Raw genomic sequence first — 21,832 nt, forward strand, 5'->3', positions numbered from 1 at the left:
TCATCCAACTGTACATGGAGTTTTCGACAAAATGACACTTTGTTCCAATGGTTGTGTCAACGTGCAACGAAAGTGCCGCAACAGTTTCAAGGAATTGTGCCACAGAGAGGAGTGGTTATAATGACCCTCAGCAGGCCAAAGTCACATGGAAGATCACTACAAGTCAGGAAGGGTCTGTTCACATCGCTACAATCTGAAAAATGTCATCCCTGGATGGGGTCAAAGCACCAACCTTTAGATTGACAGTCCACGCGGTAACAGATTGCGCTACAGACGCTTGTGGTGGAATTGACCCTCAGCCAGCCAAAGTCACAGGGAATCTCAATTCAAGTCCAGGATGTCGCTTCATGGAGCACTACAAACTGAAAACTCTCATCCCTGGGTCGGCTCAAACCACCAACCTTTAGCTTAACAGTCTAACGCGCTAACCAATTGCACAACAGAGACTTGTGGTGTATTTGACCCTGACAGTTGACCTCTGGCCATCCGTGATCTCATCCAACTGTACATGGAGTTTACGACACAACAACACTTTGTTCCAATGGTTGTGTCAACGTGCAACGAAAGTGCCACAACATTTTCAAGGAAGTAGCCCTGTGGTTTTCTAACGTTTGTTAGCTTTTTGAATGGCCTTAAAAGGGCAAAAATGCTGAGCAATCTTCGTCAGCGCAACATTTTATTAAAAGGCATCTGGCAGGAGTAAATTCAGCCACAATCACGAATATCATTTGATAAATATATATATCTTAAACCACTGCATTTTCAAGAATGTAATATATAATCGTCAAATTCATTCATAATAATTAGGGGACTGACCCCGGAAGTATGATATAATGGCGAGTCACTTTCATGGCATACAGGCACACATATACACACAATCACACACACACACACTGGACCAACATTGTCCTTCAAGCGAGATAAATATAAATGCTAAAGTTTTTCATGCCAGATTGACATATTTTACATTGGAATACTAGCCGGATTAATATTAATAAATGATATGTTCCTTGGAGACCACAGAATGATCAAGCTATTGAGTAACAGAAGATCACAGAACATTGACAGCCATTTTACCAGTAACCAGTAGGTATAGCAAATTGTCGTCTTTCACGTTCAACAACACACCAATCACATAAGATAACAGGAAACACAGCAGGTCAAAAACTAGCCTTCTGTAAGTCCAGGAAGGTCTTTCCACAACAGCAGAAATGTAAAGCTACCGTCCCTGGGTGGGCTCGAACCACCAACCTTTAGATTAACAGTCTAACGCGCTAACCAATTGCGCCACAGAGACATTCGGTTATATTGACCCTCAGCAGGCCAAAGTCACATGGAAGATCACTACAAGTCAGGAAGGGTCTGTTCACATCGCTGCAATCTGAAAAATGTCATCCCTGGGTGGGGTCGAAGCACCAACCTTTAAATTGACAGTCTAACGCGCTGACCAATTGCTTCACAGAGACTTGTGGTGTATTTGACCCTGACACTTGACCTCTGGCCATCTGTGATCTCATCCAACTGTACATGGAGTTTTCGACAAAATGACACTTTGTTCCAATGGTTGTGTCAACGTGCAACGAAAGTGCCGCAACAGTTTCAAGGAATTGTGCCACAGAGAGGAGTGGTTATAATGACCCTCAGCAGGCCAAAGTCACATGGAAGATCACTACAAGTCAGGAAGGGTCTGTTCACATCGCTACAATCTGAAAAATGTCATCCCTGGATGGGGTCAAAGCACCAACCTTTAGATTGACAGTCCACGCGGTAACAGATTGCGCTACAGACGCTTGTGGTGGAATTGACCCTCAGCCAGCCAAAGTCACAGGGAATCTCAATTCAAGTCCAGGATGTCGCTTCATGGAGCACTACAAACTGAAAACTCTCATCCCTGGGTCGGCTCAAACCACCAACCTTTAGCTTAACAGTCTAACGCGCTAACCAATTGCACAACAGAGACTTGTGGTGTATTTGACCCTGACAGTTGACCTCTGGCCATCCGTGATCTCATCCAACTGTACATGGAGTTTACGACACAACAACACTTTGTTCCAATGGTTGTGTCAACGGTGCAACGAAAGTGCCACAACATTTTCAAGGAAGTAGCCCTGTAGGTTTTCTAACGTTTGTTAGCTTTTTGAATGGCCTTAAAAGGGCAAAAATGCTGAGCAATCTTCGTCAGCGCAACATTTTATTAAAAGGCATCTGGCAGGAGTAAATTCAGCCACAATCACGAATATCATTTGATAAATATATATATCTTAAACCACTGCATTTTCAAGAATGTAATATATAATCGTCAAATTCATTCATAATAATTAGGGGACTGACCCCGGAAGTATGATATAATGGCGAGTCACTTTCATGGCATACAGGCACACATATACACACAATCACACACACACACACTGGACCAACATTGTCCTTCAAGCGAGATAAATATAAATGCTAAAGTTTTTCATGCCAGATTGACATATTTTACATTGGAATACTAGCCGGATTAATATTAATAAATGATATGTTCCTTGGAGACCACAGAATGATCAAGCTATTGAGTAACAGAAGATCACAGAACATTGACAGCCATTTTACCAGTAACCAGTAGGTATAGCAAATTGTCGTCTTTCACGTTCAACAACACACCAATCACATAAGATAACAGGAAACACAGCAGGTCAAAAACTAGCCTTCTGTAAGTCCAGGAAGGTCTTTCCACAACAGCAGAAATGTAAAGCTACCGTCCCTGGGTGGGCTCGAACCACCAACCTTTAGATTAACAGTCTAACGCGCTAACCAATTGCGCCACAGAGACATTCGGTTATATTGACCCTCAGCAGGCCAAAGTCACATGGAAGATCACTACAAGTCAGGAAGGGTCTGTTCACATCGCTGCAATCTGAAAAATGTCATCCCTGGGTGGGGTCGAAGCACCAACCTTTAAATTGACAGTCTAACGCGCTGACCAATTGCTTCACAGAGACTTGTGGTGTATTTGACCCTGACACTTGACCTCTGGCCATCTGTGATCTCATCCAACTGTACATGGAGTTTTCGACAAAATGACACTTTGTTCCAATGGTTGTGTCAACGTGCAACGAAAGTGCCGCAACAGTTTCAAGGAATTGTGCCACAGAGAGGAGTGGTTATAATGACCCTCAGCAGGCCAAAGTCACATGGAAGATCACTACAAGTCAGGAAGGGTCTGTTCACATCGCTACAATCTGAAAAATGTCATCCCTGGATGGGGTCAAAGCACCAACCTTTAGATTGACAGTCCACGCGGTAACAGATTGCGCTACAGACGCTTGTGGTGGAATTGACCCTCAGCCAGCCAAAGTCACAGGGAATCTCAATTCAAGTCCAGGATGGCGCTTCATGGAGCACTACAAACTGAAAACTCTCATCCCTGGGTCGGCTCAAACCACCAACCTTTAGCTTAACAGTCTAACGCGCAAACCAATTGCACAACAGAGACTTGTGGTGTATTTGACCCTGACAGTTGACCTCTGGCCATCCGTGATCTCATCCAACTGTACATGGAGTTTACGACACAACAACACTTTGTTCCAATGGTTGTGTCAAGGTGCAACGAAAGTGCCACAACATTTTCAAGGAAGTAGCCCTGTAGTTTTCTAACGTTTGTTAGCTTTTTGAATGGCCTTAAAAGGGCAAAAATGCTGAGCAATCTTCGTCAGCGCAACATTTTATTAAAAGGTGTCATGTTTTGTCTTTGATCTTCATGTCTTGTCCCTGTGCTTCCCTCTGCTGGTCTTATTAGGTTCTTTCCCTCTTTCTCTCTCTATCGTTCCGTTCCTGCTCCCAGCTGTTTCTCATTCTCCTAACGACCTCATTTACTCTTTCACACCTGTCCCCTATTTTGCCCTCTGATTAGAGTCCCTATTTCTCCCTCTGTTTTCCGCTTCTGCCTGGTCGGATTCTTGTTTGATGTTTGCTGTTCCTGTGTCCTTGTTCCGCCCTGTCGTGTTCTTTGCCTTCTTCAGATGCTGCGTGTGAGCAGGTGTCTATGTCAGCTACGGCCAGTGCCTTCCTGAAGCGACCTGCAGTCTGTGGTCGCGTCTCCAGTCGTTCCTCTCTATTGACGAGAGGATTTGACCATTGATAATATCCAGGAGAATCATTATTTGTTTATTACTGGAATAAAGACTCTGTTACTATTACGTCGCTTTTGGGTCCTCATTCATCAGCATAACAGAAGAATCCGACCAAGATGGACCCAGCGACTATGGATTCTCTCAACACTGCCGTCGAGTTCCAGGGAGCAATGCTCGGCAGACACGAGCAGGAATTGTTTGCTGCTCGTCATGCCGTTGAGACCCTGGCCGCTCAGGTCTCCGATCTCTCTGGACAGTTTCAGAGTCTTCATCTCGTGCCACCAGCTACTTCCTGGTCTTCCGAGTCTCCGGAACCTAGGGTTAATAACCCACCATGTTACTCTGGGCAGCCCACTGAGTGTCGCTCCTTTCTCACCCAGTGTGATATTGTGTTCTCTCTCCAGCCCAACACGTACTCAAGAGAGAGAGCTCGGATCGCTTACGTCATATCACTCCTTACTGGTCGGGCTCGGGAGTGGGGCACAGCTATCTGGGAGGCAAGGGCTGAGTGTTCTAACGATTATCAGAACTTTAAAGAGGAGATGATACGGGTTTTTGATCGTTCAGTTTTTGGGAAGGAGGCTTCCAGGGCCCTGGCTTCCCTATGTCAAGGTGATCGATCCATAACGGATTACTCTATAGAGTTTCGCACTCTTGCTGCCTCCAGTGACTGGAACGAGCCGGCGTTGCTCGCTCGTTTTCTGGAGGGACTTCACGCTGAGGTTAAGGATGAGATTCTCTCCCGGGAGGTTCCTTCCAGCGTGGACTCTTTGATTGCACTCGCCATCCGCATAGAACGACGGGTAGATCTTCGTCACCGAGCTCGTGGAAGAGAGCTCGCGTTAACGGTGTTTCCCCTCTCCGCATCTCAACCATCTCCTCCCACCGGCTCAGAGACTGAGCCCATGCAGCTGGGAGGTATTCGCATCTCGACTAAGGAGAGGGAACGGAGAATCACCAACCGCCTTTGCCTCTATTGCGGTTCTGCGGGACATTTTGTCATGTCATGTCCAGTAAAAGCCAGAGCTCATCAGTAAGCGGAGGGCTACTGGTGAGCGCTACTACTCCTGTCTCTCCATCAAGATCCTGTACTACCTTGTCGGTCCATCTACGCTGGACCGGTTCAGCTGCTTCCTGCAGTGCCTTGATAGACTCTGGGGCTGAGGGTTGTTTTATGGACGAAGCATGGGCTCGGAAACATGACATTCCTCTCAGACAGTTAGGGAAGCCCACGCCCATGTTCGCCTTAGATGGTAGTCTTCTCCCCAGTATCAGATGTGAGACACTACCTTTAACCCTCACAGTATCTGGTAACCACAGTGAGACCATTTCCTTTTTGATTTTTCGTTCACCTTTTACACCTGTTGTTTTGGGTCATCCCTGGCTAGTATGTCATAATCCTTCTATTGATTGGTCTAGTAATTCTATCCTATCCTGGAACGTTTCTTGTCATGTGAAGTGTTTAATGTCTGCTATCCCTCCTGTGTCTTCTGTCCCCTCTACTCAGGAGGAACCTGGTGATTTGACAGGAGTGCCGGAGGAATATCATGATCTGCGCACGGTCTTCAGTCGGTCCAGAGCCAGCTCCCTTCCTCCTCACCGGTCGTATGATTGTTGTATTGATCTCCTTCCGGGGACCACTCCCCCTCGGGGTAGACTATACTCTCTGTCGGCTCCCGAACGTAAGGCTCTCGAGGATTATCTGTCTGTTTCTCTCAACGCCGGTACCGTGGTGCCTTCTTCCTCTCCCGCCGGAGCGGGATTTTTCTTTGTTAAGAAGAAGGACGGTACTCTGCGCCCCTGCGTGGATTATCGAGGGCTGAATGACATAACGGTTAAGAATCGTTATCCGCTTCCCCTTATGTCGTCAGCCTTCGAGATTTTGCAGGGAGCCAGGTTCTTTACTAAGTTGGACCTTCGTAACGCTTACCATCTCGTACGCATCAGAGAGGGGGACGAGTGGAAAACGGCGTTTAACACTCCGTTAGGGCATTTTGAATACCGGGTTCTGCCGTTCGGTCTCGCTAATGCTCCAGCTGTCTTTCAGGCATTAGTTAATGATGTACTGAGAGACATGCTGAACATTTTTGTTTTCGTTTACCTTGACGATATCCTGATTTTTTCACCGTCACTCGAGATTCATGTTCAGCACGTTCGACGTGTACTCCAGCGCCTTTTAGAGAATTGTCTCTACGTGAAGGCTGAGAAGTGCGCCTTTCATGTCTCCTCTGTCACATTTCTCGGTTCTGTTATTTCCGCTGAAGGCATTCAGATGGATCCCGCTAAGGTCCAGGCAGTCAGCGATTGGCCCGTTCCTAAGTCACGTGTCGAGTTGCAGCGCTTTCTTGGTTTCGCTAATTTCTATCGGCGTTTCATTCGTAATTTCGGTCAAGTGGCTGCCCCTCTCACAGCTCTGACTTCTGTCAAGACTTGCTTTAAGTGGTCCGGTTCCGCCCAGGGAGCTTTTGATCTCCTCAAGAAGCGTTTTACATCCGCCCCTATCCTTGTTACTCCTGACGTCACTAAACAATTCATTGTCGAGGTTGACGCTTCAGAGGTGGGCGTGGGAGCCATTCTGTCTCAGCGCTTCCAGTCTGACGATAAGGTCCATCCTTGCGCTTACTTTTCTCATCGCCTGTCGCCATCGGAACGCAACTATGATGTGGGTAACCGCGAACTGCTCGCCATCCGCTTAGCCATAGGCGAATGGCGACAGTGGTTGGAGGGGGCGACCGTTCCTTTTGTCGTTTGGACTGACCATAAGAACCTTGAGTACATCCGTTCTGCCAAACGACTTAATGCACGTCAGGCTCGTTGGGCGTTGTTTTTCGCTCGTTTCGAGTTCGTGATTTCCTATCGTCCGGGAAATAAGAACACCAAGCCTGATGCCTTATCCCGTCTCTTTAGTTCTTCTGTGGCTTCTACCGACCCCGAGGGGATTCTCCCTACAGGGCGTGTTGTCGGGTTGACTGTCTGGGGAATTGAGAGACAGGTAAAGCAAGCACTCACTCACACTGCGTCGCCGCGCGCTTGTCCTAGTAACCTTCTGTTCGTTCCTGTCTCTACTCGTCTGGCTGTTCTTCAGTGGGCTCACTCTGCCAAGTTAGCTGGCCATCCCGGCGTTCGGGGTACGCTTGCTTCTATTCGCCAGCGGTTTTGGTGGCCTACTCAGGAGCGGGACACGCGCCGTTTCGTGGCTGCTTGTTCGGACTGCGCGCAGACTAAGTCAGGTAACTCTCCTCCTGCCGGTCGTCTCAGACCGCTTCCCATTCCTTCTCGACCATGGTCTCACATCGCCTTAGACTTTATTACCGGTCTGCCTTCGTCTGCGGGGAAGACTGTGATTCTTACGGTTATCGATAGGTTCTCTAAGGCGGCACATTTCATTCCCCTCGCTAAGCTTCCTTCCGCTAAGGAGACGGCACAAATCATCATTGAGAATGTGTTCAGAATTCATGGCCTCCCGTTAGACGCCGTTTCAGACAGAGGTCCGCAATTCACGTCACAGTTTTGGAGGGAGTTCTGTCGTTTGATTGGTGCTTCTGTCAGTCTCTCTTCCGGGTTTCATCCCCAGTCTAACGGTCAAGCAGAAAGGGCCAATCAGTCGATTGGTCGCATATTACGCAGCCTTTCGTTTCGAAACCCTGCGTCTTGGGCAGAACAGCTCCCCTGGGCTGAGTACGCTCACAACTCGCTTCCTTCGTCTGCTACCGGGCTATCTCCGTTTCAGAGTAGTCTTGGGTACCAGCCTCCTCTGTTCTCGTCCCAGCTCGCCGAGTCCAGCGTTCCCTCCGCTCAGGCTTTTGTCCAACGTTGTGAGCGCACCTGGAGGAGGGTCAGGTCTGCACTTTGCCGTTACAGGGCGCAGACTGTGAGAGCCGCCAATAGACGTAGGATTAGGAGTCCTAGGTATTGTCGCGGTCAGAGAGTGTGGCTTTCCACTCGTAACCTTCCCCTTACGACAGCTTCTCGCAAGTTGACTCCGCGGTTCATTGGTCCGTTCCGTGTCTCTCAGGTCGTCAATCCTGTCGCTGTGCGACTGCTTCTTCCGCGACATCTTCGTCGCGTCCACCCTGTCTTCCATGTCTCTTGTGTCAAGCCTTTTCTTCGCGCCCCCGTTCGTCTTCCCCCCCCCCCCCCCGTCCTTGTCGAGGGCGCTCCTATTTACAAGGTACGAAAGATCATGGACATGCGTTCTCGGGGACGTGGTCACCAGTACTTAGTGGATTGGGAGGGTTACGGTCCTGAGGAGAGGAGTTGGGTTCCATCTCGGGACGTGCTGGACCGTTCGTTGATTGATGATTTCCTTCGTTGCCGCCAGGGTTCCTCCTCGAGTGCGCCAGGAGGCGCTCGGTGAGTGGGGGGGTACTGTCATGTTTTGTCTTTGATCTTCATGTCTTGTCCCTGTGCTTCCCTCTGCTGGTCTTATTAGGTTCTTTCCCTCTTTCTCTCTCTATCGTTCCGTTCCTGCTCCCAGCTGTTTCTCATTCTCCTAACGACCTCATTTACTCTTTCACACCTGTCCCCTATTTTGCCCTCTGATTAGAGTCCCTATTTCTCCCTCTGTTTTCCGCTTCTGCCTGGTCGGATTCTTGTTTGATGTTTGCTGTTCCTGTGTCCTTGTTCCGCCCTGTCGTGTTCTTTGCCTTCTTCAGATGCTGCGTGTGAGCAGGTGTCTATGTCAGCTACGGCCAGTGCCTTCCTGAAGCGACCTGCAGTCTGTGGTCGCGTCTCCAGTCGTTCCTCTCTATTGACGAGAGGATTTGACCATTGATAATATCCAGGAGAATCATTATTTGTTTATTACTGGAATAAAGACTCTGTTACTATTACGTCGCTTTTGGGTCCTCATTCATCAGCATAACAAAAAGGCATCTGGCAGGAGTAAATTCAGCCACAATCACGAATATCATTTGATAAATATATATATCTTAAACCACTGCATTTTCAAGAATGTAATATATAATCGTCAAATTCATTCATAATAATTAGGGGACTGACCCCGGAAGTATGATATAATGGCGAGTCACTTTCATGGCATACAGGCACACATATACACACAATCACACACACACACACACACTGGACCAACATTGTCCTTCAAGCGAGATAAATATAAATGCTAAAGTTTTTCATGCCAGATTGACATATTTTACATTGGAATACTAGCCGGATTAATATTAATAAATGATATGTTCCTTGGAGACCACAGAATGATCAAGCTATTGAGTAACAGAAGATCACAGAACATTGACAGCCATTTTACCAGTAACCAGTAGGTATAGCAAATTGTCGTCTTTCACGTTCAACAACACACCAATCACATAAGATAACAGGAAACACAGCAGGTCAAAAACTAGCCTTCTGTAAGTCCAGGAAGGTCTTTCCACAACAGCAGAAATGTAAAGCTACCGTCCCTGGGTGGGCTCGAACCACCAACCTTTAGATTAACAGTCTAACGCACTAACCAATTGCGCCACAGAGACATTCGGTTATATTGACCCTCAGCAGGCCAAAGTCACATGGAAGATCACTACAAGTCAGGAAGGGTCTGTTCACATCGCTGCAATCTGAAAAATGTCATCCCTGGGTGGGGTCGAAGCACCAACCTTTAAATTGACAGTCTAACGCGCTGACCAATTGCTTCACAGAGACTTGTGGTGTATTTGACCCTGACACTTGACCTCTGGCCATCTGTGATCTCATCCAACTGTACATGGAGTTTTCGACAAAATGACACTTTGTTCCAATGGTTGTGTCAACGTGCAACGAAAGTGCCGCAACAGTTTCAAGGAATTGTGCCACAGAGAGGAGTGGTTATAATGACCCTCAGCAGGCCAAAGTCACATGGAAGATCACTACAAGTCAGGAAGGGTCTGTTCACATCGCTACAATCTGAAAAATGTCATCCCTGGATGGGGTCAAAGCACCAACCTTTAGATTGACAGTCCACGCGGTAACAGATTGCGCTACAGACGCTTGTGGTGGAATTGACCCTCAGCCAGCCAAAGTCACAGGGAATCTCAATTCAAGTCCAGGATGTCGCTTCATGGAGCACTACAAACTGAAAACTCTCATCCCTGGGTCGGCTCAAACCACCAACCTTTAGCTTAACAGTCTAACGCGCTAACCAATTGCACAACAGAGACTTGTGGTGTATTTGACCCTGACAGTTGACCTCTGGCCATCCGTGATCTCATCCAACTGTACATGGAGTTTACGACACAACAACACTTTGTTCCAATGGTTGTGTCAACGTGCAACGAAAGTGCCACAACATTTTCAAGGAAGTAGCCCTGTGGTTTTCTAACGTTTGTTAGCTTTTTGAATGGCCTTAAAAGGGCAAAAATGCTGAGCAATCTTCGTCAGCGCAACATTTTATTAAAAGGCATCTGGCAGGAGTAAATTCAGCCACAATCACGAATATCATTTGATAAATATATATATCTTAAACCACTGCATTTTCAAGAATGTAATATATAATCGTCAAATTCATTCATAATAATTAGGGGACTGACCCCGGAAGTATGATATAATGGCGAGTCACTTTCATGGCATACAGGCACACATATACACACAATCACACACACACACACTGGACCAACATTGTCCTTCAAGCGAGATAAATTTAAATGCTAAAGTTTTTCATGCCAGATTGACATATTTTACATTGGAATACTAGCCGGATTAATATTAATAAATGATATGTTCCTTGGAGACCACAGAATGATCAAGCTATTGAGTAACAGAAGATCACAGAACATTGACAGCCATTTTCCCAGTAACCAGTAGGTATAGCAAATTGTCGTCTTTCACGTTCAACAACACACCAATCACATAAGATAACAGGAAACACAGCAGGTCAAAAACTAGCCTTCTGTAAATCCAGGAAGGTCTTTCCACAACAGCAGAAATGTAAAGCTACCGTCCCTGGGTGGGCTCGAACCACCAACCTTTAGATTAACAGTCTAACGCGCTAACCAATTGCGCCACAGAGACATTCGGTTATATTGACCCTCAGCAGGACAAAGTCACATGGAAGATCACTACAAGTCAGGAAGGGTCTGTTCACATCGCTGCAATCTGAAAAATGTCATCCCTGGGTGGGGTCGAAGCACCAACCTTTAAATTGACAGTCTAACGCGCTGACCAATTGCTTCACAGAGACTTGTGGTGTATTTGACCCTGACACTTGACCTCTGGCCATCTGTGATCTCATCCAACTGTACATGGAGTTTTCGACAAAATGACACTTTGTTCCAATGGTTGTGTCAACGTGCAACGAAAGTGCCGCAACAGTTTCAAGGAATTGTGCCACAGAGAGGAGTGGTTATAATGACCCTCAGCAGGCCAAAGTCACATGGAAGATCACTACAAGTCAGGAAGGGTCTGTTCACATCGCTACAATCTGAAAAATGTCATCCCTGGATGGGGTCAAAGCACCAACCTTTAGATTGACAGTCCACGCGGTAACAGATTGCGCTACAGACGCTTGTGGTGGAATTGACCCTCAGCCAGCCAAAGTCACAGGGAATCTCAATTCAAGTCCAGGATGTCGCTTCATGGAGCACTACAAACTGAAAACTCTCATCCCTGGGTCGGCTCAAACCACCAACCTTTAGCTTAACAGTCTAACGCGCTAACCAATTGCACAACAGAGACTTGTGGTGTATTTGACCCTGACAGTTGACCTCTGGCCATCCGTGATCTCATCCAACTGTACATGGAGTTTACGACACAACAACACTTTGTTCCAATGGTTGTGTCAACGTGCAACGAAAGTGCCACAACATTTTCAAGGAAGTAGCCCTGTGGTTTTCTAACGTTTGTTAGCTTTTTGAATGGCCTTAAAAGGGCAAAAATGCTGAGCAATCTTCGTCAGCGCAACATTTTATTAAAAGGCATCTGGCAGGAGTAAATTCAGCCACAATCACGAATATCATTTGATAAATATATATATCTTAAACCACTGCATTTTCAAGAATGTAATATATAATCGTCAAATTCATTCATAATAATTAGGGGACTGACCCCGGAAGTATGATATAATGGCGAGTCACTTTCATGGCATACAGGCACACATATACACACAATCACACACACACACACTGGACCAACATTGTCCTTCAAGCGAGATAAATTTAAATGCTAAAGTTTTTCATGCCAGATTGACATATTTTACATTGGAATACTAGCCGGATTAATATTAATAAATGATATGTTCCTTGGAGACCACAGAATGATCAAGCTATTGAGTAACAGAAGATCACAGAACATTGACAGCCATTTTCCCAGTAACCAGTAGGTATAGCAAATTGTCGTCTTTCACGTTCAACAACACACCAATCACATAAGATAACAGGAAACACAGCAGGTCAAAAACTAGCCTTCTGTAAGTCCAGGAAGGTCTTTCCACAACAGCAGAAATGTAAAGCTACCGTCCCTGGGTGGGCTCGAACCACCAACCTTTAGATTAACAGTCTAACGCGCTAACCAATTGCGCCACAGAGACATTCGGTTATATTGACCCTCAGCAGGACAAAGTCACATGGAAGATCACTACAAGTCAGGAAGGGTCTGTTCACATCGCTGCAATCTGAAAAATGTCATCCCTGGGTGGGGTCGAAGCACCAACCTTTAAATTGACAGTCTAACGCGCTGACCAATTGCTTCACAGAGACTTGTGGTGTATTTGACCCTGACACTTGACCTCTGGCCATCTGTGATCTCATCCAACTGTACATGGAGTTTTCGACAAAATGACACTTTGTTCCAATGGTTGTGTCAACGTGCAACGAAAGTGCCGCAACAGTTTCAAGGAATTGTGCCACAGAGAGGAGTGGTTATAATGACCCTCAGCAGGCCAAAGTCACATGGAAGATCACTACAAGTCAGGAAGGGTCTGTTCACATCGCTACAATCTGAAAAATGTCATCCCTGGATGGGGTCAAAGCACCAACCTTTAGATTGACAGTCCACGCGGTAACAGATTGCGCTACAGACGCTTGTGGTGGAATTGACCCTCAGCCAGCCAAAGTCACAGGGAATCTCAATTCAAGTCCAGGATGTCGCTTCATGGAGCACTACAAACTGAAAACTCTCATCCCTGGGTCGGCTCAAACCACCAACCTTTAGCTTAACAGTCTAACGCGCTAACCAATTGCACAACAGAGACTTGTGGTGTATTTGACCCTGACAGTTGACCTCTGGCCATCCGTGATCTCATCCAACTGTACATGGAGTTTACGACACAACAACACTTTGTTCCAATGGTTGTGTCAACGTGCAACGAAAGTGCCACAACATTTTCAAGGAAGTAGCCCTGTGGTTTTCTAACGTTTGTTAGCTTTTTGAATGGCCTTAAAAGGGCAAAAATGCTGAGCAATCTTCGTCAGCGCAACATTTTATTAAAAGGCATCTGGCAGGAGTAAATTCAGCCACAATCACGAATATCATTTGATAAATATATATATCTTAAACCACTGCATTTTCAAGAATGTAATATATAATCGTCAAATTCATTCATAATAATTAGGGGACTGACCCCGGAAGTATGATATAATGGCGAGTCACTTTCATGGCATACAGGCACACATATACACACAATCACACACACACACACTGGACCAACATTGTCCTTCAAGCGAGATAAATTTAAATGCTAAAGTTTTTCATGCCAGATTGACATATTTTACATTGGAATACTAGCCGGATTAATATTAATAAATGATATGTTCCTTGGAGACCACAGAATGATCAAGCTATTGAGTAACAGAAGATCACAGAACATTGACAGCCATTTTCCCAGTAACCAGTAGGTATAGCAAATTGTCGTCTTTCACGTTCAACAACACACCAATCACATAAGATAACAGGAAACACAGCAGGTCAAAAACTAGCCTTCTGTAAGTCCAGGAAGGTCTTTCCACAACAGCAGAAATGTAAAGCTACCGTCCCTGGGTGGGCTCGAACCACCAACCTTTAGATTAACAGTCTAACGCGCTAACCAATTGCGCCACAGAGACATTCGGTTATATTGACCCTCAGCAGGCCAAAGTCACATGGAAGATCACTACAAGTCAGGAAGGGTCTGTTCACATCGCTGCAATCTGAAAAATGTCATCCCTGGGTGGGGTCGAAGCACCAACCTTTAAATTGACAGTCTAACGCGCTGACCAATTGCTTCACAGAGACTTGTGGTGTATTTGACCCTGACACTTGACCTCTGGCCATCTGTGATCTCATCCAACTGTACATGGAGTTTTCGACAAAATGACACTTTGTTCCAATGGTTGTGTCAACGTGCAACGAAAGTGCCGCAACAGTTTCAAGGAATTGTGCCACAGAGAGGAGTGGTTATAATGACCCTCAGCAGGCCAAAGTCACATGGAAGATCACTACAAGTCAGGAAGGGTCTGTTCACATCGCTACAATCTGAAAAATGTCATCCCTGGATGGGGTCAAAGCACCAACCTTTAGATTGACAGTCCACGCGGTAACAGATTGCGCTACAGACGCTTGTGGTGGAATTGACCCTCAGCCAGCCAAAGTCACAGGGAATCTCAATTCAAGTCCAGGATGTCGCTTCATGGAGCACTACAAACTGAAAACTCTCATCCCTGGGTCGGCTCAAACCACCAACCTTTAGCTTAACAGTCTAACGCGCTAACCAATTGCACAACAGAGACTTGTGGTGTATTTGACCCTGACAGTTGACCTCTGGCCATCCGTGATCTCATCCAACTGTACATGGAGTTTACGACACAACAACACTTTGTTCCAATGGTTGTGTCAACGTGCAACGAAAGTGCCACAACATTTTCAAGGAAGTAGCCCTGTGGTTTTCTAACGTTTGTTAGCTTTTTGAATGGCCTTAAAAGGGCAAAAATGCTGAGCAATCTTCGTCAGCGCAACATTTTATTAAAAGGCATCTGGCAGGAGTAAATTCAGCCACAATCACGAATATCATTTGATAAATATATATATCTTAAACCACTGCATTTTCAAGAATGTAATATATAATCGTCAAATTCATTCATAATAATTAGGGGACTGACCCCGGAAGTATGATATAATGGCGAGTCACTTTCATGGCATACAGGCACACATATACACACAATCACACACACACACACTGGACCAACATTGTCCTTCAAGCGAGATAAATTTAAATGCTAAAGTTTTTCATGCCAGATTGACATATTTTACATTGGAATACTAGCCGGATTAATATTAATAAATGATATGTTCCTTGGAGACCACAGAATGATCAAGCTATTGAGTAACAGAAGATCACAGAACATTGACAGCCATTTTACCAGTAACCAGTAGGTATAGCAAATTGTCGTCTTTCACGTTCAACAACACACCAATCACATAAGATAACAGGAAACACAGCAGGTCAAAAACTAGCCTTCTGTAAGTCCAGGAAGGTCTTTCCACAACAGCAGAAATGTAAAGCTACCGTCCCTGGGTGGGCTCGAACCACCAACCTTTAGATTAACAGTCTAATGCGCTAACCAACTGCGCCACAGAGACATTCGGTTATATTGACCCTCAGCAGGCCAAAGTCACATGGAAGATCACTACAAGTCAGGAAGGGTCTGTTCACATCGCTGCAATCTGAAAAATGTCATCCCTGGGTGGGGTCGAAGCACCAACCTTTAAATTGACAGTCTAACGCGCTGACCAATTGCTTCACAGAGACTTGTGGTGTATTTGACCCTGACACTTGACCTCTGGCCATCTGTGATCTCATCCAACTGTACATGGAGTTTTCGACAAAATGACACTTTGTTCCAATGGTTGTGTCAACGTGCAACGAAAGTGCCGCAACAGTTTCAAGGAATTGTGCCACAGAGAGGAGTGGTTATAATGACCCTCAGCAGGCCAAAGTCACATGGAAGATCACTACAAGTCAGGAAGGGTCTGTTCACATCGCTACAATCTGAAAAATGTCATCCCTGGATGGGGTCAAAGCACCAACCTTTAGATTGACAGTCCACGCGGTAACAGATTGCGCTACAGACGCTTGTGGTGGAATTGACCCTCAGCCAGCCAAAGTCACAGGGAATCTCAATTCAAGTCCAGGATGTCGCTTCATGGAGCACTACAAACTGAAAACTCTCATCCCTGGGTCGGCTCAAACCACCAACCTTTAGCTTAACAGTCTAACGCGCTAACCAATTGCACAACAGAGACTTGTGGTGTATTTGACCCTGACAGTTGACCTCTGGCCATCCGTGATCTCATCCAACTGTACATGGAGTTTACGACAAAATGACACTTTGTTCCAATGGTTGTGTCAACGTGCAACGAAAGTGCCACAACATTTTCAAGGAAGTAGCCCTGTGGTTTTCTAACGTTTGTTAGCTTTTTGAATGGCCTTAAAAGGGCAAAAATGCTGAGCAATCTTCGTCAGCGCAACATTTTATTAAAAGGCATCTGGCAGGAGTAAATTCAGCCACAATCACGAATATCATTTGATAAATATATATATCTTAAACCACTGCATTTTCCAGAATGTAATATATAATCGTCAAATTCATTCATAATAATTAGGGGACTGACCCCGGAATTATGATATAATGGCGAGTCACTTTGAAATAATAATAATCACAGCAATAACTTATCAAAAGTCACAATAGTAATTATTACTAAATTCTGAGAAGGAGACAGAGAGAGACAGAGAGAGCAAGATAGAGAGAGAAAGAGACAACGAGAGCGAGAGTAGAGAGATATGGAGATGAGACAGCACCAACTTTTTAAAGGATTTAGATTTGTTAAACAACAGGATTCTTTCTTCCGGAACGGATGGAAGTCACTTAAAGTATGTATGTTTAAGGGGACATAGGAGAACACGTCTACATTTTTATTAAATGCATGGGATTAAATATCACTGATTCCTTACGCTGAGAAATGTACTACATTTGCGACAGGGGGAAAAAAGTGTTGCATTTAGTGGGGTAACAGGAACAATCTAAGGAGAAAAAGCTATCGCATATTTGTTGAACATGGGTCTAGTAATGATACCAGGATAATTGTATCTAAGGGTAGCGCATGTTCAATTAAGTACATATAAACATTGAGGAAGTTTAAAACGAATGATTTCAGGGAGTACAGTGGAATTATCATTATTATTAGGTTTTGTTTGAAGTTAACTTTTGGGTTTCTGTATCGGTGTAGTATAACGAATGCTGACGAAGTGTTTGTGTTTTTTCTGGGAAAATGGGTGTTTCATTGTCTCTCTTTGGAATGTTTCCTGGGGCTATAATCTTGGGGAGAGTGAGTGAGATGGAGGCCGTAAACTACCAAATTGAAAAGGCCTGGCAAGTTTTTGTTTGTTTTTACATTAGGGTTTGCAAATACCCACACACAACAAATAGTGTATAACTATTTGTTGGTATCGTTAAAAATACTATGTTTGATTTGTGTGTGAAACAGAATTCCAAAAAAGACTTCCTCCCCGTCGGGGAATTGAACCCCGGTCTCCCGCGTGATAGGCGGGGATACTGACCACTATACTAACGAGGACTGAATAAGCTTTGACAATCTACCTAGTTTTCACAAGAAGTAACCTGATTCGTTTCCTTTTCCTAAAGCTCTAAAGCTAAAGGTGATGTTGAGTATGACGTCCTCCAGCATATTTTTTGAACTTTTACTGTTGAAAAGTATAAATAGAGTAGAGTACATACACACACTAAAATGTTTTTTTTTTAAATGGTTCTAAAATGGTAAAAAATATATATGTGGAGCAAAATAGTGCTTATTTAGACAACTGCAAACTTCAAAGAGTAGGGCATTCAAGGAGTGGGTCTGATGGGAATAATGAACTTTCTCCATGCTCTTGCATTATCATAGTTCATATGCGCGCCACCAGAAATCCATGCATTAGCATATTTATGCCTATACATCCTGAGAAAATACAACATTTTCTGGCCAGCTAACGTGCCTGAACCTTGTAGGCTAAACTGCAGAGAAAGAAATACTAAATGGTTGCCCAATCAGGCAGGCTAGATGCAGTTATTTCTAAATTAATATGCACTCAATACGCCAGGCTTTTGAGATAGGCTATTTACTGAAGTTGACAGCCTAGATTCGAGTTTTGTAGGCTACTCAACTGAAAACAATAATCCCACTTCTAACACCAATGTAATGAAACAGGCAGAAAAGCAGGTCTCGAACCCTCGACCTTTTAGCCCGAGTTAAGGCGCGCTATCGACTGTGCCGCAAAAGCATGCTCGTGCAGCAGAGTCGATTTCCGCGTTTATAAACCCAGGGTCATTACACTAACGTTCTTCATTACATTGTGTTGTTGTAGCCTAGGTAGGAAGGATACAGTTCTTGTCCCTAAAAAACTGAAACAATAGGGTAGCTTTTAGGCTTTTAGAGCTGGTATCAGGGGACTGGGAGGAAGCGCACTCAGCGCACTCAGCGCAAGCGCACATAGTGTTCAGGCGACCTATGATTTCGTTATCTGATAAATGTATTTTTATATCACTGTGCTAACATTGAGTTTATGAATTATGTGCTAATAGGAATACGCTTCTAATTTAAGCTATAAACTACATCTCGATCCTGTCTGTCATTGTTCTGTTTCGCAATTACGCGCCTGGCCTCTCCATTGCCACGGCTATTCCTCTTAAATCTTGTGGAGTCCCAGGAAAAGCCAGACTACAAAAGCTTGTTGGCCACTTATTTCAATTTATTTCTTTAGCCTACACATAATGGCACGAGATATGCACGCTTGCTCCTGCTTGCTGAATGTGAAATAGGCTACAGCATTAAGAACAGGCAGGGAGTTGGAAAGGAGAAGCCCATATTTTCCTATAGGCCAATCTTAACACTGGGCTACATCCTGACAAAATACATTATATAAGTTGTCTTTTAAACCTTCTAAACTGTTCAGAATAGACCCAAACTGATCCAAATGATTGCATAATCAGGCCTAGGCCGTAGGCCTATGCAGTTACATCAGCTTGAAATAAAACAGGACATTTGAGAGGTTATTCAAATTAGCCTACGTCATTGCAGTTTACAACCTATAGACAATAATTGTATACTCACTTGATAACAATAATACATTCCTCATTGCACTGTGTTGTTGTAGCCCAGGTCTAATAATTTTCTTGTCTAAAAACGTAGGCCAAGGCCTAATCAACAGTGGAGCTTTGCGTGCCCGGGGACCACAGAGTGCAGCCTGGAGGAACGCACTAGATCTGCCATTTCACAATCTGTTAACTTTTTCCCTTGCACATCGACTGGTAAATATTTAGCCTATAACTCTTATATTTAGCTAATGAACTGCCTAATATCTAGCTATACTTACAGTTCAGGATATATATCAGGAAATCAGTCAACTGAAAAAAATGCATTAGGCCCTAATCTATGGATATCACATGACTGGGCAGGGGTGCAGCCATGGGTGGGCCTGGAAGGAAATAGGCCCACCCACTGGGGAGCCAGGTTCACCCAATCAGAAAGCGTTTTTCCCCACAAAAGGGCTTTATTACAGACAGAAATAATCTTCAGTTTCATCAGCTTTCCGGGTGGCTGGTCTCAGACAATCGCCCAGGTGAAGAAGCCGGATGTGGAGGTCCTGGGCTGGCGTGGTTACACGTGGTCTGCGGTTGTGAGGCCGGTTGGTTGTATTCTCTAAATTCTCTAAAATGACGTTGGATGCGGCTCATGGTAGAGAAATTAACATGAAATTCTCTGGCAAAAGCTCTGTTGGACATTCCTGCAGTCAGCATGCCAATCACACACTCCCTCAAAACTTCAGACATCTGTGGCATTGTGTTGTGTGACAAAACTGCACATTTTAGAGTGGCCTTTTATAGTCCACAGCACAAGGTGTACCTGTGTAACGATCATGCTGTTAAATCAGCTCCTTGATATGCCATACTTGTCAGGTGGATGGATTGTCTTGGCAAAGGAGAAATGCTCACTAACAGGGATTTAAACAAATTTGTGCATAAAATTTGAGAGAAATAAGCTTTTTGTGCTTATGGAACATTTCTGGGATCTTTTATTTCAGCTCATGAAACATGGGACGAACCCTTTGCATGTTGCATTTATATTTTTGTTCAGTTTAATATTTAGCTTCACACGTCGGCTATACATCCCTAACGTCTCTCTTCCAGTTGTTCCAGTGCGCAACATGCTGTAGCAGGGGTCGGCAACCCTGCTCCTGGAGTGCCGCTGGCACTTCATGTTTTTGATTGAACTGACCTGGAAGACCAGATGTGTTGAATTTAGGCAATCATTGAACTGATCACTTGACTTAGTTGGTGTGGTGCCTAGTTGGAACAATATCTTAAAGTACCTGCGGCACTCCAGGAACAGGGTTGCCTACCCCTGGGCTATAGGCTACACAAGCCTCTCCGGAGTAGGCCATTCCGCTTCTCGTGAAATTGATATTATTGGGTGTCTGTCTGAATAGTATTAACTCCAATCTCTACAAAGAGCACTTTCAACCATAGACATCAGGCAGATAAATAAATCGGCGTGTAAATATAAAATAAAGACACCACAAAACCAATATAAACAGATGATATGTGCCCGTATGTATGAGAGTCAGGCATACACAGAAATGCACACGGATAGTGTTTGAGGTGGATTAATGGTCAAAGCAGATGAAATCATCCTATGATGGAACCACGGATATGTATGTTACCACACACACAAATCCTACACACACACACACACACACACACACAATACCCCAAAAGCATCTATGCATTGGCCCGGGAATCAAACGCAGGCCTCCAGCGAATTTGACCACGGAACCGCAAATGCTTAGGTGTCGGTGGTAAGGGTAGTGGGTCACGCCAAATTTTAGGGACAACCATTTGAAGGGGCATGAATAAAGTTGAGGAGATTACTGGGAATTGTGGAGGAACCGAGCAGGCGAGTTTAACGATGAGGCCAAAAGGTTTCTGAACTGTTCACGTTCTGCCAGTTCACGTTCGTTAGCATTCTCATAGAGAATGACTGGTGATGTTAGCTAGTTAGCTAATTACACTGTATCAAATGCTCGTTATCCATTCAGCCTGGATCCCTTTTAATTCAAAGATCAATACGTGAAATTGCAATTTTGTTAGACAAAATATCAATGACAGAAGTCAGAAAGCGTGCCGAAATGTTTTATGTAGATTACATCAGCATATTTGAACTTTGAAGAGTGTACAGGACGTAAATGTTGGTATAGTGTGTGTGTGTGTGTCTATATGGATGTGTTTAGACAGGCAGCCCAATTCTGATATTTTTTTCACTAATTGGTGTTTTGACAATTCAGACCATCTCTGAAAAAGATTTGATGTGATTGGCCAAAAGACCAATTAGTGAAAAAAGTATCAGAATTTGGCTAACTGTGTAAGCACAGCCTTTGTCCACCTATAGAAATGCAGGTTAGCGTTTTTTGTCATGAAACTTTTTGTCATGAAACCCTAAATCTCAGGAATTTGTGAGCTTCTGCTCTCCCAACTTGGTCATCGAATTTCGCCGTTTTTACCTTCCGAGAGAGTTCTCTGGGATTATCGTCACGGCTGTGTACATCTTGCCCAAAACGGACACCAAAAATACTCTCAAAGATTTTCATTGGACCTTGAATAAACTGAAAAGTATAGGGACAAAGTGGAGGAGCAATTCAGCGGGTCGGATACGTATGCGGCCGGGGCTTCTAACGATCACAGATTACAAAAAGAAAGCCAGTCACGTCG

At 44.7% G+C, this 21,832-nt stretch overlaps 8 non-coding genes across 8 annotated transcripts; all 8 read right to left on the reverse strand.

Annotated features, from left to right (window-relative positions):
- Positions 1-1,223: 1,223 nt before the first annotated feature.
- On the reverse strand, positions 1,224-1,297 carry trnan-guu. The gene has a single exon. It is a non-coding gene; the product is annotated as a tRNA-Asn (tRNA).
- A 1,441-nt stretch (positions 1,298-2,738) lies between these two features.
- Positions 2,739-2,812, reverse strand: trnan-guu. The gene has a single exon. It is a non-coding gene; the product is annotated as a tRNA-Asn (tRNA).
- A 6,712-nt stretch (positions 2,813-9,524) lies between these two features.
- On the reverse strand, positions 9,525-9,598 carry trnan-guu. The gene has a single exon. It is a non-coding gene; the product is annotated as a tRNA-Asn (tRNA).
- A 1,439-nt stretch (positions 9,599-11,037) lies between these two features.
- On the reverse strand, positions 11,038-11,111 carry trnan-guu. The gene has a single exon. It is a non-coding gene; the product is annotated as a tRNA-Asn (tRNA).
- A 1,439-nt stretch (positions 11,112-12,550) lies between these two features.
- Positions 12,551-12,624, reverse strand: trnan-guu. Its single transcript has one exon. It is a non-coding gene; the product is annotated as a tRNA-Asn (tRNA).
- A 1,439-nt stretch (positions 12,625-14,063) lies between these two features.
- trnan-guu lies at positions 14,064-14,137 on the reverse strand. The gene has a single exon. It is a non-coding gene; the product is annotated as a tRNA-Asn (tRNA).
- A 1,439-nt stretch (positions 14,138-15,576) lies between these two features.
- On the reverse strand, positions 15,577-15,650 carry trnan-guu. The gene has a single exon. It is a non-coding gene; the product is annotated as a tRNA-Asn (tRNA).
- Positions 15,651-17,573: 1,923 nt separating this feature from the next.
- trnad-auc lies at positions 17,574-17,645 on the reverse strand. Its single transcript has one exon. It is a non-coding gene; the product is annotated as a tRNA-Asp (tRNA).
- Positions 17,646-21,832: the final 4,187 nt, after the last annotated feature.

The sequence above is a fragment of the Salvelinus namaycush genome, chromosome 6 (genome assembly GCF_016432855.1).
Source record: "Salvelinus namaycush isolate Seneca chromosome 6, SaNama_1.0, whole genome shotgun sequence".
NCBI lineage: Eukaryota > Metazoa > Chordata > Actinopteri > Salmoniformes > Salmonidae > Salvelinus > Salvelinus namaycush.